At 47.9% G+C, this 16,899-nt stretch overlaps 1 protein-coding gene and 1 long non-coding RNA gene across 3 annotated transcripts in view; one reads left to right on the plus strand and one right to left on the minus strand.

Moving 5' to 3' along the window:
• The window catches only part of CLYBL (citramalyl-CoA lyase), a 259,438-nt gene that overhangs the window by 171,422 nt on the left and 71,117 nt on the right, over nt 1-16,899 (plus strand). The window lies entirely within an intron of this gene.
• Nucleotides 8,635-16,899, minus strand: part of LOC123520924 — a 21,802-nt gene continuing 13,537 nt past the window's right edge. Inside the window, exon 3 of the long non-coding RNA XR_006679439.1 lies at nt 8,635-9,527. This is a non-coding gene — a long non-coding RNA (uncharacterized LOC123520924). The remainder of the gene's footprint in view (nt 9,528-16,899) is intronic.

Raw genomic sequence — 16,899 nt, forward strand, 5'->3', positions numbered from 1 at the left:
CAGAAGGGTCGTGGGGAGGAGATGAGCCAGTCAGGGTGCAGTGTATCAATGATGAAACATACAACTTTCCTCTAGTTCCTAAATGCTTCCTCCCCATTCCGCACCACCCACTACCCACTATCATGATCCCAATTCTACCTTACAAATCTGGCTAGATCAGAGGATGTGTACAGATAGGAACTGGAAACACAGGGAATCCAGGACAGATGATCCCTTCAGGACCAGTGGTGAGAGTGGCGATACCAAGAGGGTGGAGGGAGGGTAGGATGGAAAGGGGGGACCGATTACAGGGATCTACATATAGCCTCCTCCCTGGGGGACGGACAACAGATAAGTGGGTGAAGGGAGACGTAGGACAGTGTAAGATATGACAAAATAATAATTTATGAATTATGAAGGGCTCATGAGGGAGGGGGGAGCATGGAGGGAGGGGGGAAATGAGCTGATATCAAGGGCTCAAGTAGAAAGAAAATGTTGTGAGAATGATGATGGCAACAAATGTACAAATGTGCTTGACACTTTGGATGTATGCATGGATTGTGATAAGAGTTGTACGAACCCCCAGTAAAATGATTTAAAAAGAGAGAGAGAAGAACAACTTGGGAAATTTGTGTGAGAATGAGTCCACCACTTGAAGACTATAATTCGTGTCACTGGCTGGTCCCTGCAGAAATTAGTATGTGTTCTGATTGTTGATTCCCAACCACCAAACGAAATTATGAGAAAAATGAATATGAATCATTGAATTTATGTTAAAAAAACAAAAACAACACAGTTCTCTTGCTCCAGAATTCAAACACAGATTTTAAATTGCCATTTCCCACATGATAAATGGAGGAGAGACTGACGTCAAGGATTTCATTTTGTTGAGCTACACAGTCAATGGTCATGGAAGCAGCAATGAGGAAATCAAGTGACGGGCTGCACAGAGCCAACCTGCTGTCAAAGACCTGTTAAAGTGTTCAGAAGCAAGCGTCACCGGGAGGACTGTATGTGCCTGACATAAGCCACACCATTTTTCAGTCACCACCTATGCACGCAAAGGCTGAAGAACTGATGACACCTTTAAATAGTGTCTTTGAGGAATAGTGAGTATCCAAATCCGCCTTGAAGGAAGTGTGATCAGAATGCACCGAGCAGGGAGGGCCATCTCTCCGACTGTGCACATGCCATCAGGAGGGATCGGTCCCTAGTGAAGGACACCGTGCTTGGTAAAGCAGAGGGTCAGTCACAAAGAGGACAGCCTGCAGTGGATGGGTTGAAACAGCAACCATGATAAGGATGGCACTAGACCAGGCAGTGTTGCGTTCTGCTGTACATGGGGAAGTGGTTTGGCAGCCCCTCACAACAACATGACAACAGAGAATTACAGAGGTGCTGTGAGTTTCTGTAAGCCCCGGTTCAAGGACCAGTAAACCCAGTGGAAAGTAGAGCATTTAATCAAAATGACGTAGTCAGAAACAGATCCCGGACTCAGAGCATAGGAACCAAGCCTGCAAAGCTTTCTTAATCCCACGGGCGACATTTCTCCTTGGGAGCATCAACATCCAAAGAGAGGAAGCTGCAGACCAATATTACCACTGTCCATGGCACAAACCCCTGCAGCAGACATCTGCTAATATGTTAATGATAGTATCGTTTGAATTCACTATTTAAAAAAAATAATATTGTGTTGTAGATGAAAGTTAGCACAGCTACAGTTCCAGATAGGAACTGGAAACACAGGGAATCCAGGGCGGATGATCCCTTCAGGACCAGTGGTGAGAGTGGCGATGCTGGGAGGGTAGAAGGAGGGTAGGTTGGAAAGGGGAAACCGATTACAAGGATCTACATGTGACCTCCTCCCTGGGGGACGGACAACAGAAAAGTGGGTGAAGGGAGACGTCAGATAAGGCAAGATCTGACAAAATAATAATTTATAAATTATCAAGGGATCATGAGGGAGGGGGGAGCAGAAAGGGAGCGGGAAAAAATGAAGACCTGATGCCAGGGGCTTAAGTGGAGAGGAGATGTTTTGAGAATGATGAGGGCAATGAATGTACAAATGTGCCTTACACAATTGATGTGTGTATGGATTGTGATGAGAGTTGTATGAGCCCCTAATAAAATGATTAAGAAAACAAAAGAAAAGAAAGTTTGCACAGCTAATTAATTCCCCCTCACGGAATCCACTTGATGTCTGTGGGTTTGGGACTTTTAAACACATTTTATCCGAACTGTTCATTGTCAGTAGTTGCCATTTTCCGGGTGTCCCTTCTTCTCCTTGTCACCTCATCTTCTCTTTCAGGTGAATGTTGACCATTTGGTTATTTGTTTAAGGAAGCTCACTACTGACGGGTGATCCTTTATTTCACAAGCCAATTTTTTATTTGGCTGAAAAGCAACCTGCACAAATGACTTCAATTCCAAGGTCAAAGGGCGTCCGTCAGTTCAGTAGCTGTGGCCTTTTTTTAGGAGTTTGAGTTTTAGTCTACATTCCTCTCCCTTTCTACCTGGGACCCTTACTTCTGCTGGCCAGAAATATGGTGCAATTGCCCTAATGAAGGGCAACTCCTGCAGGAGCTGGAAAGCTGGGCAGAACCCAGCACGCGTTGCAATGGAGTCTACTCCCTTCCCTGGCAAACCCTCGTGTGTCAGAGCACAACTGTGCCCACCCCACTACCACCACCACCACCCATTATTTCTGGCTGATGTTCAGAAATAAGCCTTAGGCATTCTTCCAAGATATTGCTGGCTGGCTTCAAACCTTCAACCTTTGGGTTACAGCTGAGTGCATTAACTGTTTGCATCCCCCAGTGACCCCCAAGTTCATTGGGAATCTAATAGAACAGGACCCAAAGAAGGTAAGCAGGCCAGTTCTCTTCCAGTGCCCCCACACTGGGACGTCTTGGGAAATGGTAGGGAGCTACCTAGGTAAGAGTGTGTTTTTTATACATCATGATGGGATAAGGCCTAACAAAGATGTGAGTGACATTGAAAATATGAATGGAAACCATGTAATTAGGCAGGCATTTTCTCTTTCTTTCTTAGCCCAGTCAGTCCTGAGCCACATTCTCTTGTCCCAGAACCTGGATTCATCCCTGGTAATGATTTCCTCTCCGGGGATGATTGAGATCATTCTGTGTTTCCTAAAAAGAATCACAGATTGTATATTGGGAGTTCTCAACACACGGCACTGTCTTAAGAGAGAGGTAAAGAGAGATTTAGAGAGAAATACAGGGCAAGAGAAACAAGGAGGAGGAGAAGATAGGAAAATTTAAACACTGCGCTAATGTTGAAAAAGATAGGGATCCAGTCCTTGCCCAACCTCTGGTTAGAGGTGAAACTTGTATGGTCAGATGAGTCAGCTGGTCACCGGAGCCCAATTTCTTCTTCTGAGCACTGATTCCATTTTCCACACCTCCTTTGCAGTGGTGTGGCACCTGTGAAAACAGCTTATGGGTGGAAGGGATGTGGCTCCTTCCAGTCCTCGCCCATAGCAATGCGGCGCGCTCTCGCTCCATGTTCGTGCTTCATTATTACGCTCATTGTTAATGGCCAGGGAGACCTTGGGACTTGTGGGGTGAAAATGAGAGAGCCACTTGGTAGCCTTAGTCCCTGAAGACTGCATGGAGCAGAACACCCCCCACGACTCTCCCACCCCCGGGACCGATTAGATTTGGCATGAACAGGAAATGAGCCACTCTAGTGTGGAGCCTCTAAGGTTGTGGGGTTTCTCTGAGACAACAGCTCGTATCCCAGTAGCTAAAACGTGCTATGAAGTCATTTAACCTCTTCAGCTTCTCTAAGCGGGCAGGCAGAATTTGCCTTCTGCAATGCCCCACTTAATCCACTTGGGATTGATATGCCATGTGCATAAAAATAGTTCCCTATTCCATGTCCTTTTTCAGCCCTTCCCCCATGCATTTTTACTTATTTGCAGCAATCATTTCAAAATTACTTACTATGTAGCTTTTTCACTTAACACACCACAGCTTTCTTCCACATCGCCATAGCCTCCACAATTATACATCTTATTGAATGCTTAATATTCCATCAAGCGGATGGACCCTTACTGCCTAAGACAAGTGTGACCTGCTGCTCTTATATCTAGAGCAAATAAAATGGCTGTTGTCTTAAGCTATTAAGTTGTGGGGTGGTTTGTTACCAAGAAATGAGTAAGTAATGTGATATCCACACCATCAAGCCCAAACGGATGAGTAAGGATATGAACAGAAGAACAAATGAACGGAACTGACGGATGAGGGGCGTACACTTAGGCCGTGATCAGAATCATGGAAGAAGTCAAAGAAATGGCCCAGAAGGAAGGATTAGACTAACTTGTGAATGCTGGAGGCCCCTTCCGTCAGTGTCTGGTGCAGTGGCAGGGCAGGGGTGGTGACTTCCAAGCACCAACTGGGGTACTGTGGCATAAGTTACTTAATATGGCTCTCCTAGCCCAAGTCTTCTTAACTCCCACCAAATGACTGGGTACGATTATGCAAAGGAGGTGTTGTGGCCCACTAAGGGGATTGGATAGCTTGTTAATCATGTAAATAAGGTGCAGGGTACCCTTCTAGGGTAGAGCCATGCAAATAAAGTGTATGGCACCCTAGCAAGGGGATTGATTCATTTTGCCTTCCCGATAGAATTAAAATGAGACAGAAAAGGGGGAAATCTCAAGACCACCAAGAAAGGAGAGCCAGGAGTGGAGTGCCTCCTTCGGACCCAGAATCCTATTCTGAGAACCTCCGAGACCCAGGAGACAGAGAAAGCGGAGAACTCTCACACAGGAAATGGTGAGAGAGGGCAAAGGAAAGAGAAACAGAGGCGGAGACAGTAGCCTGAGATCAAGCAGAAGCCCAGGAGGCTGCCAGCCATGGAGTAAGCATGAAAGAGGCTTGCTGGTGCAGGTTCGTTCCTCCGGGAACTAGTTAGCAGAACTGAAGAGCTTTGTAACATTCACTGATGGGGCAAAGACAGAGGGGCCATGATGAAGAGGCCACGCGCCAAAGACAGGTGTGCCTGTGGGCTCAGCCAACAATAGTTGTTCTTCCTGAAGAACTGGGTTCGGAGTACTTTCTGATCCTGAGTCGGAGCTTATTCCTTCCCTAGTAAACTCCGTAATTGCGAGCGTTTCTCTAAGTTCTGAGAGTACTCCCTGTAGCCATTGCCAGGAATGAATGGGCCAAGCAGAGACGCGGAATGTGCAGTGGGATCAGAATTTGTGAAAAGGTTAGAAAGTGGAGGCATGTGCTTCCTATAAGTCAACTGGGCTGATGCTAGTGGTGGTTCGCTCTCCTCCTTGTGAAGTTCCGAGATCAGCCACCTCCACCCCTACACGTTTTTGCAGATCCTGAGGTATTGATATGTATCTGTTCCCCTTGCCAGGCCAGGAGCATCTCCAGGGCAGGAACGACAGTGTCTACCCAGCACCTGACATGGTGCCTAGCACATAGTAGATGTTATGTGAGTAAATTAATGAGCAGAGGCATTGTCATTTACATAAAGTTGCTCCTGTTATCAGATAAGCATATCTCAATTTTTAAATTTGTATGGAAAATTGGCTGCCTGATTCCTGAGATGAGCTCAGCCCAAGCGTTTTGGTGTATGTTTAAAGACAGCACTAAAAAACTGCATGTGCTGATTTCATCCAAAGCTCTGCTTCCTCTCCCCCAGCTTGCACCGCCCTTGCCTAGTCTACTGGGGTTGAGTTTGGATTGAGGAAGACCTTATTCTATTCTTAGAAAGCACATCTCCATTGTGTGTGTGTGTGGGGGGCAATAAAGATATAAGCAATACATCCCCGGTGAGCTTCCATTCTACCCGAGAGACAGGGTAGGACATCCATTTCCTGGAAAGCTGTCTGGACTCCATGTGAGGGCTGCCCGTCAGAGGTCATACAGAAGCCCCGAGCAGTACCAGTGAAGGGGTCTGTGGTGGGCCCTCTCGTTCACACTCTTCTGCAGTCACACTGCTTCCGAGTTTGGCCGTGGGGCTCCCCTTGGCCAGCGGAATGCTTCCACACACACAACAGAAGTCGAGACTTTGGAAGCACTGGCCAGCCGAGGCGTGCCCTATTGGGACGCTGTTACATTGTGACACATGGCCCGACGGTTGACCCACACCAGCAGTTGGACAGGTCATCCAGCCCTGGTCTCGCCACCTAAGTGACACCTAGGGAGAAAAACAGAAGCGTGAGCAGATCTGCGTCGGAAGAAGAACAACCGGGATGCTTCTTGGAAGTGAGGATGGTGAGACTTTGTCTCACATACTGTGGACATGTTATCAAGAGGGCCCGTCCCGGCGAAGGACAGCGGAAGTAGGACAGCAAAATAAAAAAAAAAAGACCTTCCATGAGAGGGCGTGGCATAACGGCCACAACATACCTGCTGCTGTGCAGAGGGCACGGGCCTGAGCACTGGTTCATGCTGGGACACACAGGGCCTCGGTGGGTCGGAACCCACTCCATGGCACTCAGCAGCAGCCCGTTGTGCGGTGGGTGAGCTGTTACACGGCAGTAACTAAGTCAAACAGTAAGTACCCCCGCCATCAAGCCCTAATAGATGGGTGAGAAAACAGAGGCTAGGATGACTGATGGCTAGGAGCCTCACACTCAGGGCCTGGGCAGGGTCATGAGAGACATCCAGGAACTGGTGGTTGACACATATTCGTGGACACCGGAGGTCTCGGTCTTCAGTGTTTGGTGCATCGGCAGGGTTAGGGGTGGCTTCAAAGAGCCATGCTCGCCACAAGATCAAATGCAACCTATGGGCTTCGTCATCTGGCCGGTCCTTTGGCGTGGTCATGAGTCTGTGATGACCCCTCCACATGCTGGAGCCATTTTCTCTCAGACAAGTGGCACGTGTTCGTATTGAGTTGAGGACTAAGATGTAGTCTACAGGCTCAGGAAAAGACCCTATTGCTTTAAAAAAAAAAAAAAAAAGGACCTTACTGCTGATGTGCTTAACACGGTGCTCTATCTACAAAACAACCAAACCCTCGGGTGCTGGCGAAGGGCTCTCTGTTCTGTCCCACTAAACTCATGGAAAACAAACAAACAGCCTTCCCTGCCCCTCTTCCAAGTCTTACTCCCTAAAAGAACCACCTCAGCAATTTTCACCTTCTTGCTGTTTGTAAGTAGTTTATTGTTTAATGGCATGGGCCTACAGTTATGTCTTGATTGTTCAATTGGTCTGTATTATCTCTTGAACTCCCCCTTTGTACAATAAGAAGTTTGCTCTTAACCCTCTCCCCTGCCCCCAGCCTCCCAATATAAATGTAGCATGTTTGGGGATTACAGAAATGTTCAATAATGACTTACTATGACTATGTAAATATGTTCAGAAATGAGCCATGGGGCTTATGAGGGTCTGTTGGCTTTCTTGTAAGAGTTGCCTTGGCTTTTCATTTGTTTTATTTTGTATGTTTCGATCATGAATTTATCTCCAAACTCTCCAACAGAGGTGTAACAAGTTTATAAAGACATCTAGCAATGTATATGTTTATATATATGTATGTGTGTGTGTGTGTGTGTACACACACACACACACACACACATACACACAGATAGATAGATATATCCATGTGTTGATCCGGGTAGACTAGAGAAACAAATCCATTGACACCCATATGTGTATAAGAAAGAGCTTTATATTCAAGAACAATTGAACATTGAGAAAACATCCCAACCCAGTCCAGATCTAGTCTATAAGTCTGATATTAGCCCATATGCCCCATATCAGTCTGTAAATTCCTCTTCAGACTCACGGAACATATGCAATGATGCCAAATGCAGGAAGATCACAGGCCAGTGGGTGGGAAGTCTTGTGGATCCAGTCGTGTTGTAAGCATCTCAGGTGCTGGTAAGGGTCTTTACATGGTCCCTACAGCTCCCAGGACTGCATCAAGGTAGGCCCATGTGGCTTCTCCTCAGAAATGTCTCACAGGGAGTGAGCAGAGAGAGAGTGTGTCCCACCTCCTAGGAGGAAAACAGTAATTCCCAGAATCCTCAGGAGAAGGCCACGCCTACACAGAGGCCTCATTGGCTATGACAGATTGACAAACTAGACGCCACCCCTTCACTGTTAATCCTCTCAAGTCCCAAATTGACACCAGATCATGTAACTCCCACAGGCCATCATCCACCTGCTCCAGTCTGCACTGGTTGCCTACTAAATCGTCTGAAAGCTTCTCTATCTGCCCTTTTGGGAAGTCCATAGCCTAATTTCTGAGGTGGTTGTTGTGCTTATCAGCACTCAAGTCTTTCCCTTTCTTTCTATAGTCCATTCACTTTTAATTCCAATTTTTTGTGAACTTTCCCTACTCTTTCCCCGAGCTGACTGCCACATCTTCTCCCTGATGAGGCTGGTGGGTTTGAACTGTGGCCCTTCAGTGAGCAGCCAAGCACTTAAGCACAGCACCACCATGATACCCTCCTGCATGGCCAGCATTCTACGGTGTGCTTGGTCTTAAGGTTTTCTTTTCAACTAGCTTAAAAGCCTCTGAGTGACAGCCCCCACCTAATAATCCTTTGGGGGCATAGTTTGAATTGACCTCCCATCATTAGGAGAACACTGGCAATGTGACCCTCCCACATTCCAGTAAAAGAATGGCTATAAATACCCCCCACCCACCCTTCACCCACCCCCGCAACACACATACACACTTTTGGATTGAAGCAAGTACCGATAATTAGAGCAGAGACGTTTTCTGGCAAATAACACAATTAATAGCTGGAAAGGTATGCTTTAGTGAAGACTGTTTATAAACACACCTCTTGCTGCCAAAATCATAAAGTCTAATTAGTTAGCATCACCCCCATCTCCTCTAGCCTCTTCTGTCTCTCTCTCTCTCTCTCTCTCTCTCTTCTTCCTCCGTTGATGCTCGCGCAGGCACACACCCCTTGCTCCGGGAGCTTTCTCTCTCCCCCATCCTGGATCTCAGGTTGCACAAGTTTGCCGCAGAACTGACTTCCCTTCTAGCTGTTTCATCCTTGCACTCCATCAAAAAATATTTTCTGCATCTCTAATTTCATCAAGATATGCCTGACTGAGAATGTCAAAATCACTGAGCAGAAGTGTTTAATCCAAAGTTGGTGCTGCCAGTGATGATCAGCCAAGGAAACAAGCTCAAGTCCCCCCACCCCCAATTATTTGCTAGGACATAAGTTTTCACTTTGTGGAAGAGATTCACATCCTGCCTCTCAGCCCGCACTCTTGCCTGTGCAGAGACCACCCGCTGATTTCCAACAGAGCTCTCGGTGCCCAGGAAGACACGTGGATGGGAACAGGTAGCTGGCCATATGTGGAGGCACAAAGGCTTTCCCAGGCAAGTCGTCTCTTCATGATTGATTGGCCAGGAGATTTGAGAGGCTGAGTGGTTGGAGCACATGCCTTGGGGCCTGTGGGGAATCCAGACTGGGGCTGGGAGTCCACAGTTCAAGTCTCTGCTAAGCATGCTGGTGGCTGCATGAAATCAGCAAAGTTTGCTGAGCTTCAGTCTCACCCTCTGTAAAATGGAGCAATTGGAGCAGCCTTCCAAGGTTGCTGCGAGGATAAAAATAAGACAAGATGAAAGCAGTTTAGAAATGATTCAAAAACAACCAAAACAAACCCACTGCTGTCAAGTTGATTGCGATTCATAGTGACCTTATATAGGATTTCTGAGGTGGTAAATCTTTTTGTTAAATTTAATTTTATTATTATTTTTTATTTAGGTTGTAAATCTTTACAGAAACTGTTAGCCTCATCTTTCTCTCAAGGAGTAGCTGGTGGGTCAGAACCGCCAACTTTGCTATTAACCGCCCAACCCTCACAGTGCCACCAGAGCTCCTTTGTCATGATAAAGTGCCATGCAAATGTCACTTATCACCTCAGTGACTGCATTTCCCCCCACTCAGTCTAGTTCTTTATTTATGAGAGGGTTTTAAAAATTGCATTCTGTCGATAGGAAATTTATGGGAGAGAAAGTGTTAGAGTGTAACTAATGGGGAGGGAAGAGTCTGTTCCCCAGGGAAACCCATGACGTGTTGGCCCAATACAATAACTACATCCACAGCATAGTTTTATGAGGTTAGCAGTCATGCTTAGGAGGTTTGGTTAGGGAATGTCTGAGAACGCTGAGGCTGGAGAGTACACGGAGGAACTAGCCAGGGAGGTGGCACAGCCACACAGGGGTCTGCTGGCTTCACCAGGAGAGGACCACGTGGACATCAGAAACTACGGTTTTCCCCTTGCCATTCTCCCCACCCTTTTCTTTCTCTCTCACTTTATACATTTCCTTCCACAGACCTGTAAACAGCCGCCTTCTCCAAGGAGCCCCGGCTGCTTTTGCTGGAGAAAGACTTGTCGGGTCTTTTTGGTAGACTGTTTTCTGGCTACTCCTTCTTCCCTCATGGGTCCACCATGAACCGCTTGCCAGATGACTCTTCCTGACACCCCAGGTGGTATATGTCCTCCCTCTGCTAGATACGGGTCAACCGGCGTGTGCTGCTAGCAGAATAGAAGCCATTCACCTTAGCCTGGAATTGAGGCCGTCAGTATCAGTGATGGGGAGTGGTGGGCAGAATGGTGGGCCTCCAAAAGTTGAAAGACTCGTGTCTTCACATATCAACGGCACGCATTCTTGTTTCAAAGAAGTCTGCCATCTGGGCAGAGAGGAACCCTTCCTCGGGCCCTTGGTGCCGGTGGCCATGAAGTCCGTTCCAGCTCCTGGTGGCCCACGTACTGAGCCCACCTGCTCCAGAGGGCTTTGGTGGCTGTGACCTTCAGAAGCAGGTCACCGGGCCTGTCCCCCACATCCCGCCTCTGGGTGGGCTCGAACCATCCCCCTTTCCACTCGGAGTTGAGGGCCTGAGCACATGCACCGCTCGGGCTCTGACTGTAATCCGAATCTCAGTGGGCAGGGTCTAAACATGTGTTCTTTTCATGGAGAAAATAAAATAACCTGACTGGACCCACAAACCGTGTAAATGAACCCCAGATTAAAAATCCAACCTTGATCTTAAGGCCCACTAAACTTTTCGATGTTTTCTTACATCTATAGTCTTCCTACCACCATTTAAAAAGTACACATTTCCCTTGTTTAAAAATTCTTATCCATGTTATCCCATCCAAACCCCAGAATTCAAACCATCGGCCTTCAAATAACACTTGTGCCCTGGTTCTCGTCACAGGCCCATCTCCGCGGCTCACCGTTGGGGCGCGTGCCCACCAGTAAGAAATCCAGTGTGAGCGGACGGTGGCAGGTGACTCGAGTCGCCATAGCCCGTCGTCGTCAGCTTTAGGTCCCTGAAGTGCCTTTCTTTTGACACTGCATTTGAAAAAGAGGTGATCTCATCACTTGCGGTTTCGCGGGCACTCATGAGTGCAAACCGCATTTGAACTAACTCTCACATTTGCAGAGCCGCCCTAGAATCCTTTCAACACAATCTGGCCGTGCTCAAGTCCATGGGTCATAAATGTTCTGGACTTCAGCCCTGGCCAGACTCGGGCAGACTCGTGTGTTAGGCTCTGAGTTCCATGAGTCATGTCTCTTCCGCTCAAGTTTGCAGCCGTTCCCAGTGGAGTTACGTGTAAGCCTTTTCAATTGTCCGTGACTGTATTCCACACACATATTGATCCCCCTTCCCTAATTCCCAGCCCTGGTGCCCTGCCCGTCTGTCTGGCGTGGGTGGAGCAGAGTGGCGGCACCATGCTGGCCCCTCAGGGGTCCGGAAGGGGCTGGCACCACTGAGCAGACATCCCTTAATGGGGCTTCTCCAGCTGGTCAACAGCCTCCAAAGAGACCAGCGCACGGCCTGCCGGATGACGAATGCATATGCTCTGCCACACTCCACAGTCCCCAGTCTCGGCCGCAGGACCCACACATGGCCCATCATCTCTGCTTCAGAAGGAAACTGGACAGGACGTCCCCCCAGGAGCCTGTCAGCCCTCCTCATCAGTCAGCCCAGGGGCAGCTCACAGCGACGGCAGCCACTCACTTCCACCCCCAGCCCCTGCACAGCCCCTGCCACCTGGGGAGCCCCACACCAGGGCAGGGCCATCAAGCTTGCCTTCTGCAGGGTCATGTATTTATATTTCTCCACGTAGGACTCTGATTCTCACTGGGGTTAGGCCTCACTCGCTTCCCTTCTTCCTACCAAGAGGCCAGAGTCTATACCTGGACTGGGAACACCCATCCCACCTGCAAGTCTCACTTGACCCAGCAAGCAGGGATGTCACTTATCCAGTAGCCAAAAAGCTGGCCACTGCCACCAAACAATGCACAAAACGAAATCCCTACCAGGAACGTGCAGACCTTCATTTTTCTCAGGCACAGAGAAAGCTCAGTGCTTCCTCCCCAACCCCCATGCCTCCCAACTAGCTGTTCTGCCAGCACACCGCAGGGTGGGTGAACCCACCCTACAAATGTACTCTTGGAAAAAAACAACGTGCAAAAGGACACCTGGAGCTGTCGCAGCTACCTGGTCTCTCTTCTCAAGAACAGTTAGCTAGGGAGACGTGGGGAGGCGGGCGGGAAGGCACATGTGTTCAGCACGTGTCCACACCTTGGACACAGGTTTCCAAGGGAAGTCAACGTCTGCGGCCCATGGAGGAGGGGACTTGACCTGTCCCCACTGGAGCTGCTCTGTTCACCTCAAAACGGAAGGTTTCAGTCGCTTAGGCCTCTCGTCAAATTGGTTTTGCAGGCGAGGGGATGCTTTCTAAGTAGCCTGGAATGGTATCATTTCCTAGATGCAAATTATTTGGGTGTATCTGGAAGCTAATTAAAAGGGAAATGCCCTATTTCGTAAAGAGCAGCATTTCTACATTTAAAGAAATCAGATGTTCTCAGTGGGGAGCAGGGTTTTCTCTTTGTCAGTGTTGGCGATGGCTATGTGCAGCCCAGATTGAAAATCTAAATGAAATAACTAAGGAAAGGCATGGGGGAAGTTTATATTGGAAAACCAGGAAGTGCTCGTGCACGCGCACACACGGGGGAGAGAGAAATAGCTAACGCAATGGCGATTTCTCTGTGAACGTGGAAAGCCTTTTCAACGGCATAGTTTTCTCATCGGCTAGTTACTCATTATTTCCCCGTGAGCGTGGCAAACACGGAGGGTTGCAGAGGGGCCAGGCTCCATCACGGTGTCCAAATTTGGCTTTGTGCATACGCTAAATTAAAGCTTAGCTGGCAGAAGCAGTTCACAGATCCTAGATTGGCAGGGATTGCTCGTGGAAGAAGACAGGGCCGCGGGATTCACTCGGCACCAGGCAACAATGCAGCGTGCTCCAGCCAGCAATCCAAACCGGTTTTAAAATAACTTCTGAATCTTAAATTAGTGAGGTGGTCTGGCCTAGGTAGCCCCTCCCCCTAAAGTCTCTAGCCCCCCTTTCCTTTTTCACACCAGGAAGGAATTGCGTCGGATCTTGCCACGGACTGAGCTCGTGGCTCAAAAGCTTTTCACCAAAGACCCAGGTCATTCAGGTCTCTTCCTCCGGGCTGTGGGCCCGCCAGCCTCGGAGGAGGAAGGTGGGAATCTTAGAGAAGAAAACCCTGCTCCTTTTGCCTTCCTCGGAAATCGGCCAACTGCTGCGAGAGTTCTGATGCAAGAATTAGCGCCACGAAGAAACATATTAGCCAGCCGGAGCCGGATGCCCATGCCAAAAGCATCTGCCATCTGGGCCCTTTTCGTTCACTGTGTCAACCGGAAAAATGCTGCTTGCGTTTCCCAGGCGCTCCACGATAGTTTCACATACTCCAAGAGGTACACTTTTAGGAGCCCTGGTGGTATCGTGGCTGCATGGTGGCCTGTGATCAGAATGGTCAGCAGTTCCAAACCACCAGCCACTCTATGGGAGAAAGGCGAGGCTTTTTATGCCCAGAAACTGTTGGGGTCTTGGAAACCCACCAGGGGGGTGTCACTGTGATGGGCATCGACTCAGGGCAGTGGGTTTGGTTTTTATGGAAGGGTGTAGGGAAGAATCCGGGTGTTACCCTAAGAGACCTTCCTCCCAGTCAACTCCTCGTGCCTGCAGGGTGCGCACTGTTCCATTGTTAAGTCACCCGAGTGTGCAAGTACCAAGAAAGCAGAGACCTCGTCTGAGCTGCTCCCAAAGGGCGCAGCACATAGATCACACCCAAGAAGAACATACTTATTACATTGGTTGGATGGCACCAATGAAGTCAATGTCTCAGCTGTAATGCACAAAAGAGTAAGTTTTTTAAAACTCACTTTGCATCGTGTCTGATCCAGTGAAAATGTGCTTGGGGAGCAGTTGGGACAAGAGGTGTAGTCTTGGTTCTGTCCCCATCACAGGGAAAGACCTGCAGGAATTTGTTCATCTCTCTAGGGCTTGCATGTCTCTGAGTCTCAGAGGACCAGACGAGATCATTGCTAAGCTTCCTTCATCTCTAACGTTGTCAGGTTTTGTGATTCTGAGCCCTGGCCAGCCACCTGAAAATGCATTCTCCGGATGATGGAAGATAGCCCCTAAGACCTGCCTGGGAAAGGCAGCATTCTCGGTAGAAATAGCCGCTCCAAGAACATGCCCTAAAGACAATGATTTAGAAACGTCATCTTCCCCTTCCTCTTGATAGCCGCTCTTTCGGAAATGATTGGCAAAAAGCAGTGCAGGCACTGATGCACTGAAATAAAGGGGAGGCTGCTGGCCTCCAGACGGCACTGTGGTGTATAATATGGGCCTTAGAACAGGCCAAGCACAAAGAGTCCAAGGGGGTTCGTGGGTTTGTCTGCTAACTGGAACAGTTCAAACCCAGCAGCCGCTCTGAGAGAGAAAGAGGAGGCTTTCTACTCCCATAAAGATTTACAGCCTCAAAAACCCCAAGGGTTAAGATGACTCGGAATTGACCCATTGGTGGTTGTGTCAAGAATGAAGAATAATGAATGTGGAGGCATTTGAGCACTTGGTGAGTGCTCCCCAGCCCAGGAATGTGATGTGGGGATGGGCAGTCATGGTTCAAGTCCTAAGTCATCTCTGTTGTCTGGGGACAAAGCAGTGCCCCCTAGAAATCTTGACAAAGACCTCAAGTAGTCTGGGCACTTTTGCCTGCATGGAGATGGGGTGGAAAAAGAAGGACTCACCTTCATCATTGCACTATTTTCGAGAAGCTCTTTGAAGGGATTACTCATTATGCCCCAAGTAGTGAATTAAATGGTGCCTACCCCACCCCCCAAAGGTAGGCCCACGTACTAATCCCTGGTACGTGTAGATGTGACATCTGGCCAAGAGCCTTTGGGAAAAGGCTATTTGCTAAGTAGTTAAGGATCTCAGATGAGATCATCCTGGATTATCCAGTGGGCCCTAAATCCAGTGACAAGTCTGTGTGGGCGACACACAGAGGGGAAGGCGGAAACAGGCAGTGAGGCAGCCATAAGAAATGCCGACGGCAGCCCGAAGCTGAGAAACGGGAGGAAGGCTTCTTCTCTTGGGCTCCACAGGGAGCAAGGCCCTGCCAGAAGCTTGATGCCCGACTTCTGTCCCGCAAGATAATAGTTGGCTTTTATTTTAAGCCACCAAGTTTGTGGCAAATTTGCTTTGGCAGCCCCAGGGAACTGATCAACTGCAGCGGAGAATATTTCAAAGGATAGATATCATTAATCAGGCACTCCAGTAGGTACATCCTATCGATGATAAAAATAAAAAGAAAGCTGGTTTGGAAACATGTTATTAAATAGAAATATCAGATCTCTTTTGAAATAAGTATTTTGGGGCCCAGACAAGTTGCCTATGAACACTGTCTTCTGAATGGACCACATGGCACGTGTTTTTGGTAGAAGGAAGACACGTCACTCTCAGAGAAAGAAGACTGGCCGCTCTGTGTTGTTTGCTCACCCCATTGCAATGCCCCACCGACACTGGGAGAGTCTGGACTGTCTCGCCCCCTCAAAGATAGGTCATCATCCTGACCTCGGGGCTATTTGCAAATAGAGGCTTTCGTTTGTCATGTTAATTAGACTATATCGGAATAGAGTGGGTCCTAAGGTTAATCACTGCCCTAAAAAAGCAAATCAGACACAGGAGAAAGGTAGATGTCATGTGGGGAAGGAGGCAAATCCACCTAGAAGCCCAGGAACACCAAGGATTGTTGGCAGCTTCTAGAAGCTGAAAAATGCAAAGAATACCCTTTCCCTAAAGCCAACGCTCTGCTTTGGCAAAACTGTGATAAAATAAATTTTGTTCTTTAGAGCTACCTCTTTTGTTATGGTAGTCCTAAGAAACAAAGACATACCTCTCTGATTGAGGTATTTCAATTTTGTAGAGCAATAGATTCAATTGATGATTCTGTTTCATTTTACATCTATCAGACAGTAGACTCTCTGGTCTTTTGGCCAGAATTTGTCGGCCTGTTCTCAGAGCTCTGTGCAATACATCTTTTCATGACTATTTTCCAACACAGTCCTCATTTCAAATTCAGAATATGGTGATAATCCATTGACTAGCCCACAATTGACAGTGAACAGCTTACAGTGTTTGTGACAATATTGGGTGTATTCCTTTCCAAATGAGTGATGTTTAAATGACAGCACATTGTGTTCTTGTTTTTCCCAATCCAATGTCAGTATGGGGTAACTCTGCTTTAACGAGTGGTTTCCAGTATAAAACGGTTAGAACAGATACCTTGGATTGTCTCGCTTCTTCCTGGCGCTTCCGTGGTACTGTCACTGTTGGGCCACTTGCTTCTGCATTCACATCTTTTTTGTTTTGTTTTTTTCTTTTTTCTTTTAAACATTTTATTAGGGGCTCATACAACTGTTATCGCAATCCATACACACATCAGTTGTGTAAAGCCCATTTGTACATCATTCTCAAAACATTTCCTCTCCACTTAAACCCCCGACATTAGGTCCTGATTTTTCCCCTCCCTCCCCGCTCCCCTCTCCCTCATGAGCCCTTGATAGTTTATAAATGTGTA

Source organism: Echinops telfairi, unplaced genomic scaffold (genome assembly GCF_000313985.2).
Source record: "Echinops telfairi isolate 266 unplaced genomic scaffold, ASM31398v2 ScPeMD7_7467;HRSCAF=8505_0, whole genome shotgun sequence".
NCBI lineage: Eukaryota > Metazoa > Chordata > Mammalia > Afrosoricida > Tenrecidae > Echinops > Echinops telfairi.